This window comes from Lagopus leucura, unplaced genomic scaffold (genome assembly GCF_019238085.1).
Source record: "Lagopus leucura isolate 7727_CA_CO unplaced genomic scaffold, USGS_WTPT01 138-7_obj-0_obj, whole genome shotgun sequence".
NCBI classification, from domain to species: domain Eukaryota; kingdom Metazoa; phylum Chordata; class Aves; order Galliformes; family Phasianidae; genus Lagopus; species Lagopus leucura.
Genome location: NW_024966853.1, coordinates 11,383 through 25,810, shown reverse-complemented (window position 1 = coordinate 25,810; position 14,428 = coordinate 11,383). Strand labels below are relative to the sequence as shown.

Here is a 14,428-nt window from a genome sequence, read left to right as displayed (position 1 = left end):
ATATCACAAATTCTGTTTGGTTCAAGGTAGTATTGCATAGCTCTACTTTCAGCTGTTTTATCAGTGCAAAGTCACAAAGCCAGGAATCATAGATTCATAGAATCATTTGAGTTGGAAGGGATCTTTAATGGCCATCTCCCCTGCAATGAGCAGGGACACCCACAGCTCCATCAGGTGCTCAGAGCCCCATCTACCTTCACCTTGAATGTCTCCATGGATGGGGCATCCACCACCTCTCTGGGCAGACCTCAGGTGGTCCAGATCAATTTTTTCTCTCCTCAAGACCACTCATCCAGCCCCACTCCTTCCTCCAAAATCCACAAGCTGCCAGGAAAAGGAAGCTGCAAGCAAGACTTGCAATGAAAAGCACCATAAAGGACTGATGCCCAAAGGCTCAGAGCTTTATTATTAGGGATAGATGTAACATTTGACCCATCTAGCACAACCATGCTCACAAATGCCCCTTTTCATCCTGGCTTGGAAAGCCTTGCTAGAACCAGTCTATCTCCTCAGGGCCAGGACAGGCATCAAGCATCGGTATGAAGCACAAAGGTTTGCCAAGGCATGTGGGATTTGTGGGGAGCAGGCAGTGGAAAAGGAGATGAGAAAGCTTTGCGCAAGAGGAAGAAGAATGTCATTAAGAAATAAAGGGCCACCAATGGGAGCAGAGGGGAATGTTTAAAAAAAAAAAAAAAAGGAAGGGAAAAATAATCAAAAGGCCTAAACATCCCCAGTTTGGTTGAGAAACTCAGCATAAAGGCGGCCTTTTTGGGAAAGAAAGACAAAGCGCTACCTCTTCTGGAATTCAGGGATACAGACGTCTCTTTTTGGGAATTGTTTACACCTGGACACCAGGGAGTGGATTGAACAGCCAAAAAAGACTGAGGTAACTTTGAAAAAGCCTGTGTTGGGACTGTGGGTTTTGTTTTATATTATTTGTTTATTTAATTTTTTTTTAATTTTTTTTTTTTTTTTTTAAATGAAGCAACTAGTGTTTGAAGGGATTGAGCTTGGTGGGATCAAGGTACATTTTTAGGTTAGTGGTAGAGCTATTTATCATTTTTCAGACAAATTTGATTACCCTGATGGGAATTCGTGTCTTCGGGGAAAGCTGCCCAGTTGTCATATTAATCATTGCTTTTAGTGTTTTCATTAGGGTTTTGGTTTTTGGTTTAGTATGGGATATTCATTTTTTTTCCCCCTTTTAATTTAGCTTTCAGTTGCCCTGGGGCTTTGGCCTGGTAACCTCTGCAGAGTGTTTTTCCTTCGGTCCCCTTCCAACCTCTGAGTTTTATTACTGCTGCTGCTGAAGATCTGCTGCTCCTTCCACTGATGGGGAACTGGTGTTCAAGGGATTCTTTCTTGGATGAAGAAGGGAAGGAATCTCAGAGGAAAAATGAACATTTACTGTTTCAACTATGGTGTATGTCACATTGATGTTCTTCCATAGGCCTCCATAGGACGCCACTGCTGGCATCTTCTATTGTGGTAACACCTCAATATATTCCAGGAGTGCCCTGTGCTTGGTAAGAGAAATCTGTGCATTTCTTGCTCAGAGAAGTTGTTCAGTTTCCTCTGATGGAAAAGGAAATCGTTGTCTTGGTGAAGACCACAGATCACTAAAAGGGGTCAAGATATTCCAGTCTGAACTCATGGACATTGAAAGTCTACACCCAGGGACTCCTCCATCCAACACCAAACCCTCCTGGTGAAGCTACTCCATCTGTGGGGAGGTGTGCACTGGGATATTATCTATTATCCATCCCTAAGTGTCAGATATGCCTTTCCTACCCATGCTGCGGTGCAGCCAGGAGGTGTCCGTCCTGCTGAAGACTTGCTGTGTCCTGTTGTTGTTGAAAGGTCACACTCTGCTCCAGCCCACGGAATTGGGTCATCCTCAGGTGACCCAAACCACTCACATCAGCAAGACGCATTCTCCCAAGCAAACTGAGGCAGCTGCAGGAAAGTCATCCCAGCCTCCGTGTTAGGTGATTCATCCCAGATACTCAAGCACCACGTGAGGGTGAAATGAATCCATGGAGGATCCTGTCTCTCTTTGACCAGAATCTTGTGAGTGTCCAGAACTACCTTGGAAATTATATCTGTATTTTAGACGGTGGAAGAAGGACAAAATCCCAAGTTAAATGAATTATGAGACAACGGTGTGTCACTATAGAAGTGAGAGCTGAGCAGTGAGGAGGTTTAAGATAACAGATTTACAGCCAGAGCAGCAGTTTCATTGAAATCTGGGAATGCTAGGAAACACCACTGAGAAGTGCTGAATTTCATTTCAGCGCCATTCATTCAGTCCCATTTCATTTCAGTGATGTTTAAATAATCCTTTTTGGTAAACAAAATGCATCTATCCGCTGTATTATTTTGATTCATTCAGATTTGACTTGTGTTTTACAGGCTGCTGCTTCCGAAGCCATTTGACGTTTCTCACATTATATTTCACTTTATGACAAACTGTGATGTCGTGGCGTTTTCAAAATAAAAGCACTCTGTGTCACCAAAATGAAGCAATTCACCAGTCTCGTAACAGACCAGGCCAGCATTATCAAAATGAAATACTGAGACAGGCTGTGAGATCAGCATTTTGTAATTTCTTTCCTGCAAAAAAGAAAGTTCTTCTTTGAACAGAATCAGTGATAAAAATGTTTAAATACCCAATAAATACAAAATTCTCGCTGGGAGCTACTAAATAACTAGTGGCAATTTAAGGGAATGTGGGGCAATTCTCAATAGCACAGAGGAGGAGGAAAAAAGGTAAGAAAACCAGCAAATGGTTTCAATTCCTATTAATACCCAAATTCAGGAGATATGTAAGAAGTGCTGCAGTCAGTAAAGGTTGATCCCTCTCCTGACTGCACGTTTAATGAGTTGGCAGTTGGACTAGATGATCATAGTGGTCTTTTCCAACCACAGTGATTCCATGATGTTATATTTCTAAGGACTCCAAAAGGCCCATAAACATCACTCTCAATGAATCAAAATACCAAGCTGGAGCATTTAGATTGGGCCATGCCAGACTATAGATCCCTGTGCTGGGAGTCCCCATGCTGGCAGGAATTCTGTCTCCTTTCTCTTCCCACCACACAGCACCACATGGAGGGCAGATCCAGACTCAGCACCGGGTGAAGAGCTGGGGGGAGGCAGCAGCTCCCAGCTCTGCACATCACTGCCTCTTCCCAGTGAAACTGAAGTGCTGCCGAGAAAAACATTGGCCTGAATTGGGAATGCATAAACCCCAGTGTTGAGCATGGATGAAGGCAAGGGAGGACAACAAAGCCTCAGCCCCTTGGGTTGGAAGGCATCTCAGAGGTCATCCAGTGCCAAACCCCAAATCAGGCACCAGAGCAGGGTACCCAGGGTCCCATCCAGACCAGCCTTGAACGCCTCCAGGAATGGGGCATCCCTGCAGGGGTGAATAAACCCTAAGCTAAATGGAATCAGCCTCTTTGGAGGAGTTGCATCTGCTGTCATGACTGCAGAAGGAGCAAGGAGGTTTCTTACTTGGGCATCTTCAATAAGTTTCTAGCGCCAAGGAAGGCAATGGGAAGGTGAGCACCCAGCTGCAGCAGGAGGGGAACAGAAGTGCCACCGCGTGAGCTGCTCCGTCCCCCTGCACTTCACCCCTGCTCCCTGAAATGAGAACAGGAAAACAGTCAGTAAAGTTAACTAGTGGACGTATTTAAAAGAAATTAGAGGAAATGGACCCACATCCTGTGGAATTCACCCCTGCCAAAGTCTGCAAAGTCGAGTCCTGTGGCCAGATTTAGAAAGGGAGCGGATAATTTAACAGCCAATAACATAGCTGAGCTGCAGTGCCAGTGCACGCCCCGCAGTCCACAATAGTGAGGGTTATGTTTCTGCTTTGAATAGCTAAAAGCGCCTCTGTGACACAGGGCAGGAATGCAAGAGGCATCCCCCTAAATGCCTGCGTTACATTTTCAGACATGCAAATATTAATAGCGTTACAAGTATAGCAGCACAGGCACCCAGGAGACACAGGGCTGGGCAGTCCATGCAAGGCATTAGCAAAGCAGGAATCTGTCACCCCAGCTAAAGCTGCCTACAGTTAAGGTCGAAGCTCATTATCTCGTGCTTCCCCTCTGTCCAACCCCCATCCAAGGGAAGCAAATCAGGAGAACTTTTTGCTGCTGCGTGTTGAGATTGTACCTTCGTGCAACAAAGAGCCCAGGGGTAGACCTGATGGTTGTGACATTGCAGTGGAAAGAATTGGGGGTAATTGTTTCTACTTGCCATCCAAGGGCTGATAGCTGCTCTGCAGTTCATGTGCTGCGGTGTCTGATGGTTTCTGTTAGGGAAATTTTATCCTTTTGTAAGAGTGGTGATGCAGTGGCACAGGCTGTCCAGGGAGGTGGTGGGGTCACCGTCCCTGGAGGTGTTTGAGAACCATGCAGATGTGGCACTGAGGGATGTGGCCAGTGGGCACGGTGGGGTGGGGTTGGACTCAGTGATCTTAGAGGTCTTTTCCAACCTTAATGGTTCTGTGATCCTGTTCTGCAAGTACCACATCTGGTTTCAGAGAACAGCTGGGCTCTAAAGCTCAGAGCAGGGTCATGAGGATGGTCCGTGGCGTGAAGTGGATCCCAAGTGGGGAACAATTGCATAAGCTGGAACTTCCTTGCTTGCAAAATGTCTCAGAAAGTGCTACAGAAAGCGTGCCTGCTGTTTGTCTCTTCCTTTAGGACAGAAAAACCTCTTTAGGTTGGAGTGCTCAGCGTTTGACTTGGAGCTCCTCATTGCAGGGAAGCCTGTGACTTCTACTCTGCATTATTTCTTTTATCAGATGGCTCAGACTAGAAAGAAACTGTATCTACACAATGGGATTTTGGAAAAGTCCAGAGATAACCAGAAAGAAAACCCAATGAGGAACTCAGTAAATCACAGCTGGGAATTTGCCCCAACGTGGGGCCCAGCCGTTGTCTGTTTTGCCCAGAGACATGCAGGAGCATGAGACAGAAGCTGGATCACTAGAACTATTCCTGACAGGTTTCCAGCAGAACCTTTGTGGCTCTGCTTTCAGAATCCAGTCCATGTTGGAGCAGGGAATGAGATTACCTAACCATGGAAAACTTTCCCATTCCCAGAAGCGAAGATCATATAAAATGATGCCATTCAGAATGAGATCTCTTTGCTACAAGTCTGTTCTTTCAATTTTGGACCAGAGGCTTCTCATAGGATTCACTTCCACCCATATCTTGTATGAGGTTTACGTGCAGCTTAAATGACCCGTGTGTTTTAGACAAGCAGACACATATCCACTATCAGTCAAGGACTAATTTGCATGTGCTGGCATGTTCCATGACAGATATCTGGGCTATTTTTATTAGCTGAATGCTCATTAAAGTGAGATCAGAAATCAAAATGTCATCTGCCACTTGATACTGATTACTAACTCTCTTGACATATATTTTCCTCTTAATATATTTCATATGGCTATGAAAAAAATTGCAGTAAATCATTTATGGTGTTGTTTTATAAATTGAACAGCTTTGTTATTTTCGTTTTTCCTAAAGGCCAAGGGAGTCCTTTCAGCAATTTCTCCAGTACTTTTTCCGTGGTTCCCTTCCAAATTGATGACACTTTGCTGGTATCAAGACGTCCAGATGCCTTTTTTCCTACCAAGGATCTTCCTGATGTGACTTCTTGCTCCACAGTGTTGACGCATAAATGAATTCCAAAATTCCCCTGATTTTTACAGCTTACACAGTATTGTAACGTAGTGTCTCATAAATCACACATCACCTCATCTGGCATTTCTGCTTTCTAGAGTTTCGTGGCTTAGGGGACCAAGAATGGCAGCTCAGCAGGATCTGAAAAGACGCTGAGGGGGCCGCTCAGAGCCACACAGAACTGGTTCCCAAAGCAGATTGATGGGGAGCAAGGTGTCTGCTAAGCCTTCTGTCCTGGTGGAGAGAAAATACCACAGGAAACACAGAATCATAGAATCATGGAATGGCCTGGGTTGAAAAGGAGCACAATGCTCATCTAATTTCAACCCCCTGCTGTGTGCAGGGTCACCAACCAGCAGCCCAGGCTGCCCAGAGCCACATCCAGCCTGGCCTTGAATGCCTGCAGGGATGGGGCATCCACAGCCTCCTTGGGCAACATGCATTGGAACTGTCGTTCCAGCAGTACATAGGCTGATAATGCATAGTTAATAAGTATGTGAATAGCTCAAAGCAGAAGAGTGAGAACCATTTAATGATTCTGTGATACTAAACTCCCCATCAGGTTGGTGGTTGGTCTTCCGGGTCTGTGGTGCTCAAAGCCACTGACTTGAAAGGAGCAAAGTGTAAGAGGAGCAAAAGATGATCCTGATCTTCACAGGGCCTCAAAGCGGAAAAGAAAGTTGAAAAGGAGAAGCTAGCTCTAAAAAAACACCAGTAACAAAAACCATTACTGTAGCCTCCGTGGGGAGGTTGTTAGAGTGCAGCCAAACCTACTGTCATTGAAGAAGTGCGGAGCCTTGGGCTAGAAGAAAGCTAAAAGGCAAATAAATACACAATCAGAGTATTTAAATGACATATCCTGAGTGTTCATTCAAGCCAAAGGACTATGCTAGAGTGTCCATGTTAGCCAAGCAATGCCAAGAGAAAATAGACAAGGTATCAAATGAAAACAGGCTGTGGGGGAAATTTTAATATCAGCCAAGGCCTGAAGACAACCAGAAAAATAAGTCCAAACCACAGACGGGAAAGCAACAGACAAAAAGGAGAGGAACCTCATAAAACAAAGGTGGCAAAGGCAACGCCATGGCCCATGGTTGGACATGGACCATATCACGAAAGCCAGAGTGCAGAGGCAGCTTGTGCTTCCTTACAGTCAGCAAATCTGCTGCCAGCAGAGTAGCTCTGTGGAAATGCTCAGAGCTCATACCATGAGTGCTCACCTGTCTCAGTCCACACCAAAATCCTCGTATGGCCAAGAGCTGCCTGCAGGGCTGAGCTGGGCTAGCAGTGATCCTACAGACAACGCGGTGATGGCAGCCCAAGCCCCTTTATGTGTACCATCCCACTGTCACTTACATCAGTACAAGACATCCAACTTAAAACCATCAGTTAAACACCTCCTTTTTACTGCATGTATGCCTCCAGCAATGAAATACAAGAAAAAATGGCCCAAAAGCTGAATCAGAATCAGGAAAAACGTCTGAAGTTTATGACAGTCCTTGTCGTCCTGACCGTGTACAAGAAGCAGAGACCATCTTATTTCTATTCCTCTGACAGCAAGTAATTTTTTCCAAGCGGATGACTTTTAAGGAGCTGTCACAATCCCAAATTTACTCACAGTGTATGATATATAAAACTGGGCAAGCAAATCATTCAAGAACATCAGCCTTGGTCTCAACGGAAAGAGAAGCAAATCCACAATATGTTTTGAGATCCGGTGAGATCAGGAGTAGCCAAAAAAACCACTTTCCTGACAGCTTAGCAAATACATTCTTCCATTTCCAGCTACATTCAGGAGGGGGTTCTGTTTCCCTTTGTGACTTCATTAAGTTAGCATTAAAATTCACTGCCAGTCTTGGGAATGCGGAGCAAAGCCTGCATACGGACTGGGTTTGAAAGGATCACAAGATCAGAGGCATGTGCAGTGTGTTTGAATGAAACCTGCAGCACAAAACCAAAAAATCAACCATCAATGAGATTGCAGTGCTTTTAATGAGCGAGTGGTTGATGGGAGGTGGATCATCACCTGCTCCTCAGTCCCTTGATGCTGAAGATAAGGGCAATGTTGTGTTCAGTTGCTAGGTTTCACTGCACGCTATTTGAGCACAGACCCTGAAGGAAGCAGGTGCAGAGCTGTGGTTTTTCTCCCCAAATCCTCACCCAGCTGGCAAACCATGGCAAGGAATGGTGCAAGGTACCTTCCAGATGATTCTTCTGGAGCCACTGAGTGTTGGATGTGGAAATCAGAATAGCCAAATTCATTTCTTACTGCTTCTGCTCCTGTCTCAGCAGGAAGAAGAGCTGGAATACTGGAGTTTCCATTCCTGAGTAGGTCAAAAACCTCTGCTGATATTCCTGAGCAGTGTCATTTTAAGGGGAAAACCATGCTGATCTGGATCAGCTTAAACTCCTGGATCAATAGTCAGGTCTTCTACTACATGAATCCTGCCAGGTCCCCACAGGACCGGGGAGTTCATGTTGGCTTGGATTTCTACCATTGCATTTTCAGTCATGAATTACAGCTCCTCAGACAGAGAAGAGACAGCAGTGCATCCCGGATGACGTAGTCTAGTCAGGGACCATCCAAACAAACAGGGAATGAGATATGGAAGTGACAGCTCCAAAACACATCAATTTAGATTGACCCAACTGTATCACTTTTCTTCCTGGGGGGGATTTAGAAGAGGCAGAGGGATGTGGAAAAAAATAGTGTTTCATCAAGACACGTTCAGATAGAAAATGTACAGTATTTGTGTATAATTGGCATTATCTATTCAGGCACTTATTCCAGCTCTGAGTTTCAGAAGGGCCTGAAATGCTTCTCACTGCCCACTGAAGACCAATCAAAATGGAAGTCCAGAACTTCAGTTGAGGTGTTTCAAAAATATGAGCCAAGAATCAAAAACACTCCTAGACATCTTCATTATGCTGCAGTCATCTAAACACTAGCCAGAAATTTAGGACTGAGTAGAAGGAGCAAAACTAAAAGAAGGGAGATTTAGGTCAGATGTTTTACTCAGAGTGGTGAGGAATTGGCTGAGGCTGCCCAAAGAGCTGTGGGTGCCCCATACCTGAAGGTGCCAGGTTGGATGGGGCCCTGGGCAGCCTGAGCTGGTGGGTGGGAACCTGCCCATGGCAGGGGTTGGAACTGGATGATCTTTGAGATCCCCTCCAACCTGACCCATTCTATGACTCTAATAAACAACTTGTGCTCATGTATTTGTGGTTTTTTTTCAGAGGAGGAAATTGATCCGGGAAACCAGAATTATGCAAACAAACTGTGCTATCCCTGCACACTTCCCTCCTTCTTCTGTCCAAACTTTCAATTGATCTGAATCCACAGGTTCATGTCCAGAAGGTTTCCAGAGCTCCGAAGGGCTTGGAGCATGAAGTCAGGGAGGTGGTGGTATCCTATCTGCAGCCCTGCAGGAAAGCAAAGCCCTGGGCAGTGATGAAGGCAGGCAATGTAGAGGGGCAGAGGTGTTACTTGCATCCAGCCCTCAATGTTTTCTGGCACTGGACTTCCTAGAAGATAAAGGCCAGGCATGGGACATTGTTTCTTGGGTAAAAATGACAATGTCTTTTCAAGAGCAGAGCAATACTGAGCCCTCAGTGCACCTCAACTTACACTAAGATTGAAATTAGGCCAAATTAGTATCTCTTTAAAGCCACTGTTCTGCTTCACTGAACAAAAGGGAGCATGAAGAAGGTGGAGGACAGTAGCTTCAAGGAAACAAACGGACAGCCAAGCAGATACTGATAGTAAAGGGAGATTCCCAAACAACTTCTCAGACTAGAGAACTTTCCAGGACCAAACTGAGACCAATGATGGATGCAATTATAGCTCAAGCCTGGAGAGAGTCATCCCAATCTGTTGACCTGTTTAGCAGAAGGAGCCTGCTGTTTCCTCAGTGTAATTGGCCTGCTGCAGCACTTCTCTTTGATCCATCTGCTGAGAACAGAAAAACAGTAGTTCTTTTTTTTTTTTGTCCCTGTGCTGAAAGGTTGTCCCTATATTTTCATCTTCTAGCAGAGAAAGGAAAAATTTGGAGAAAAGGTGCTGCGAAGAAACTTCTACAAAACTTCTTCCACATGGAAAACTTCTCACATGGAAAATCATCATCTCCCTGGGAAAAGAGACTGTGCTCTGGTCCTTGGACAAGGGATCTCACCTGGGGAGAAGACTGGTTTGCACTGGGTTGAATTATAGGCACCCATTCCTTCCCACCTTATCTTTCTCTTTGTACGAGTCTGGAGCACTGACAATTTGCACTGCACATGAGAGAGAGCCCAAGGTGCTGGCCCAGATCCCAGCTTTGCCAGAGGTTTCCTGGTTCCATTTGTCAGTCAAAAATTTTGGCCAGCAATAGATCTGGGCATAACTCCCCATAGGCAACATGTCTGTCAGCAATGACAGCTGGCACTACAGGCCAGGAAGCCTATTTCTCTCTTTTCTGGGTATACAGCATGAAAATTACAGCCTTTGCTTTCCCACAGGATGTCTGTCTTCATGAGGACACAGTGAGGTGCCCATCAAAGGTAAGACCAGGAAAATGTCCTTTTTGATGGAGTCTTCTGGGTAAAGATCCTCACTGCAGATCCATCTCCCTGCCCATAGCTTTTGGCCCTGCCTGGCATCCTCCTTGAAGGATCCCAGATGCCTGTCTCCAGCTACCAACTGTAACAGAAGCAAAAATTATGAGTCGTAGTCTTGCTAAGCCGAAACAGAGTCAAGCCAGTTATTGATTAACCTTTCAGGTCAAAGCATGGAACTCAAAGAAGCAGAGATATTAGCTCATCAGCAGCCTATGTGATCAACAACTGTGAACAGAGCTCAAACAATGCATGAAGCACTGTCTGCAACTAAGTTATGGCTGCTGAGTGACTTCATCAGTGCAGCACAGTATTGATGGCACCTGAGAACCAGGACAGCCCTACCTGCACCATTGTGTCATCAGTGCTCTGAGCAGGAAAGAACAATTTCTGATAAGACTGTGACACAGACCTAGGACATAATTTCTTTCTGGTTGCCATTAGAACTACAGCCTGAGGTGATCAGATGACTTCATGGTGTCATTGGGTAACTGGTGTTTTACTGTTGATCTGAAAGTGCTTTTGATAACTCTTAGATCCATCCACAAACTCTTTTGAGGATTAAAACTGTGAGCAGTCCTACCACATAATGCCAGAAGTCTGTTGAGCTGAGTCGTTACTGACAGCAGAGGTCAGATTTAAATTGGACCTAATTAGGCACAGCATCAGGCATGGATCCTAATGCATAATGTGGGGCAAAGCTGGGGATCCTCCAAAAGGGAGAGGTCACAGCACTGTGACTTAAATATATGTGATCCAAGCACAAGAACTGGGATGCTGCAGGTAGACCCGCCAGCCATGAGGCTCAGGGGATGATCAGGTGGGGGTGAGGGAAGGGCTCTGTCCCAGAGGGTGGTGGGCATGGAATGGGCTGTTCAAGGCACTGGGTACAGCCCTGAGCTGCCAGACCTCAGAAAGTAGTGGTACCTTGCTTAAATATGGGGTTTGGGTTTGGATTGGACTCAGTGGTCGTTGTGGGTCACTTCTAACTGAGGATATATTCAATGCTTTTATGATTCTATTGTGAAAAATGCTCTAGACACTGATAGAAGCAAGGGCTTTGCTCATCTCCTGTCTACATAGAGCAAGAGGAGAGAGACCACACACACCTCCTCTCACCTGTCCCTTCTACTGTGAATATGAAGGGAATCACTCCTTCCAGGAGATGTCTGTAAAGGGGACCAGCCCATCAGGGTAAATGGACATGGGGACAAGTGTCAGACATCACAGCCCAGGAATTGGTGTCCTGCTCAGCTGCCTCGAGTCCAGCAAGGAGACAGGTAGCAAGGCAGCTGGAACCTTAAAGGCTAGCAAACAGAGTTTCTCAATCCTGACCCAGAATGAAGGAGAGAAGGAAAGCTGGATGAAAATAAATAATTTCTGGCTCCTCTGAATCAAAGCCTGTTACAATCAAAACAGCCCTCCGTCTGCAGCCAATGCCCCGGGGCCTCGTTTATCAAAAATTGTATGCATTCTTGAAGCCACAGGGCAAGGCTCTTTGACAGAGAAGACCCTCCTCGTGTCAAGCTGAGCTGGGGAATGCATTTATGCCTCTATCTCTGTCCCAAGCTCTCCTGGAGCGTGTGTGGACTCTTTGTCCAGTGTCCAACTTGGAGTGCGTTAATCCTCCTGCTCTTGCTGCAGAGCTTGTGGCAGCTTCTGCCCATGGGAACCAAGGGAAAGGAGCAGAAGGAAATGAGGATTTGGGGATAAGTTGAAATGGGAAGTGGACAAGAGAGCATTGAAGGATGCTGGCTGGAGAAACCCTCCGCACAAACGCAGGCAATCAGCCTGATTTTGTTTTCCCTTAGAGTGGCCCAGCGCTACCAATTTCAGGGGAAATATTTCTGATTTATGGCAATATGAATGAAATCTGAGCAAGTCCACTTAACATCATCCATCAGCCTGCATGTATGTGTGTGTGTGCGATGATGTAGCAGATAAAACGAGAGATCAAAAGTTCTAATATGTCACAGAATCATTAAGGTCAAAAAAGACCTCTGAGGTCACCAAGCCCAACACCGTGCCCACTGACCACGTCTCTCAGCACCACATCTCCATGTTCCTTGAACACCTCCAGGGATGGTGACCCCACCACCTCCCTGGGCAGCCTGTGCCAAAGCATTACCAGTTTTTTGGAGAAGTTTTTCCTAACAGCCAGCCAGAACCTCCACTCACACAACTTGAGGTTATTCTCTCTTATCCTATCAACGTCCCAGCTTACACCTCCCCAAAAGGCACTGATTTGTGCTGAATATTTGGACTAGATATTTCCTCTCTTCAAGACACAGGCTTGCAAGCTGCTTTTCATTGAAGTCATCCATCTGCTGCCTCTTGCAGCAGGGCAATGCGTATTGGAGCCAGGGCCCTTCACCCCTTGTGCCAAGCTGTATGACCAAGAGCAGTGGGGCATGTGCATGGAAACTCAAGTCACCAGGAGGATGGGGCAGCAATGTGGCTGATGGCAGAAATTGCCTTGGATAATCAGGACGTTGGTTGGTTTGGAGAGGTTGGAAGGAAGTGAATAAATATATTAAACATGGCTCTCAGTTTCCTTTTTCATTCAAGCCTCATGTTGCTAATACACTATTTCTTCTAGCCTGACCATAACCAACATAATAGCCTTTTCTGTGTATAGATTCCATTTTGCTTCAATGGTCAGGTCACATTCTACATTTTCTCCCTCTTTCTTAGCCCTCACATAACCCTATACAGAAATATATTTGTGGTCAGACCCATAATAACTGCAGTCCCCTCCAACCTTAACAGATTGTGATTCTGTTATGCCCTGGTGCCCAGGATATAGGCACCGCATATGCAGAATCTGTTGGGAAAATGAACAAAAACCTTTTTCTTGGATTCTCTAGGACATTTAAATAGAGTCAACTGGATGTTAATACTGTGATCTGGAAGCAAAAATGCAATAAAAAGGGAAGCTGAGAACAAGCAAGGTGGGAGCTGGGGCTGAATAACCTTTAAAGCAGTTACAATGGTCCCCCTTGTCTCGCTGCTGGAGTCTGGCCAGCAAGGTCATGAACAAGAAACTGCTCATTCCTCGGGTAAGGTATATTATTTCTTCACTTGGTTGTATTTAATGTGGCCATAAATTCACGTATCCTACATGACTGGAATGGTCTGGGGTCTTGCTTATTATAACAGCCTGACCACCTAAAGCTGCTGTTGTAAAAATGAGGACCCAGCCATTCACAGACATTTCACCACCACGGCAGTCGAGATAGACACATTCAGAAGGTGATCCAAGGTGCAAAATTCTTACCATACGAACTTCTCCATGGATTGCAGAGAGAATCTTGAGGCAAAAGTTGTCAGTGATGATGCTGGTCCTAAAAACTATTAATCATCAGATCAAGTCACTTTTGAGGACATGGAAGATTGACTTTGCAGCTGGTAAGGCTCCAAACATTTTAAGTCACATTATTGGGATTTGGGGAATGTGTTCAGAAGGATTCATTTTGATAGATACAATTGTTTGACACTTTCCTGTTTTTCTGCAGCATCCCCAATAGGCACAGGACCCTCAAAGTTCAGCGTAAGTCACGCTGGTGGAGAAGTGTGAAATATATGCTCTTAAAAGCTCCCAAATATTAAGTCTGTCTGTATTCAGCTATATTTTGGAGGACGTATTCTGATCTTTGCAATGTCTGCAGTGATGCTCTCAGTTAAGAGTGGCGATGCACTGGCACAGCCACCCGGGGAGGTGGGGGTTCACCATTCCTGGAGATGTTTGAGAACTGTGGAGACGTGGCACTGAGGGATGTGATCAGTGGGCATGGTGAGGTGGGGTGAGGTTGGACTTGGTGGCCTTAGAGGTCCTTTCCAACCTTACTGTCTCTATGATTCTATGATCCAGCCAGGCATCAAAACTGAGCCATCAAATATAATTTCATCAGAAACGAGCAGAGATGTGAACATGTCAGTAACTTGTTGGATCGACTCCATCAACTGAAACCCTCCTGCTAATTCTACAAGTGGTCCAGAAGAAGAAGAAGAAGAAGAAGAAGTAGAAGAAGAAGAAGAAGAAGAAGAAGAAGAAGAAGAAGAAGAAGAAGAAGAAGAAGAGAAGAGGAAGAAGAAGAAGAAGAAGAAGAAGAAGAAGAAGAAGAAGAAGAAGA

At 45.4% G+C, this 14,428-nt stretch overlaps 1 long non-coding RNA gene across 1 annotated transcript; it reads right to left on the bottom strand.

Annotated features, from left to right (window-relative positions):
- Positions 1–380: 380 nt before the first annotated feature.
- On the bottom strand, positions 381–3,840 carry LOC122192831. Its single transcript, XR_006182719.1, has 3 exons — positions 3,724–3,840; positions 3,517–3,645; positions 381–2,613 (listed from the first exon to the last, which is right to left on the bottom strand). It is a non-coding gene; the product is annotated as an uncharacterized LOC122192831 (long non-coding RNA).
- Between the last annotated feature and the right edge of the window lie 10,588 nt (positions 3,841–14,428).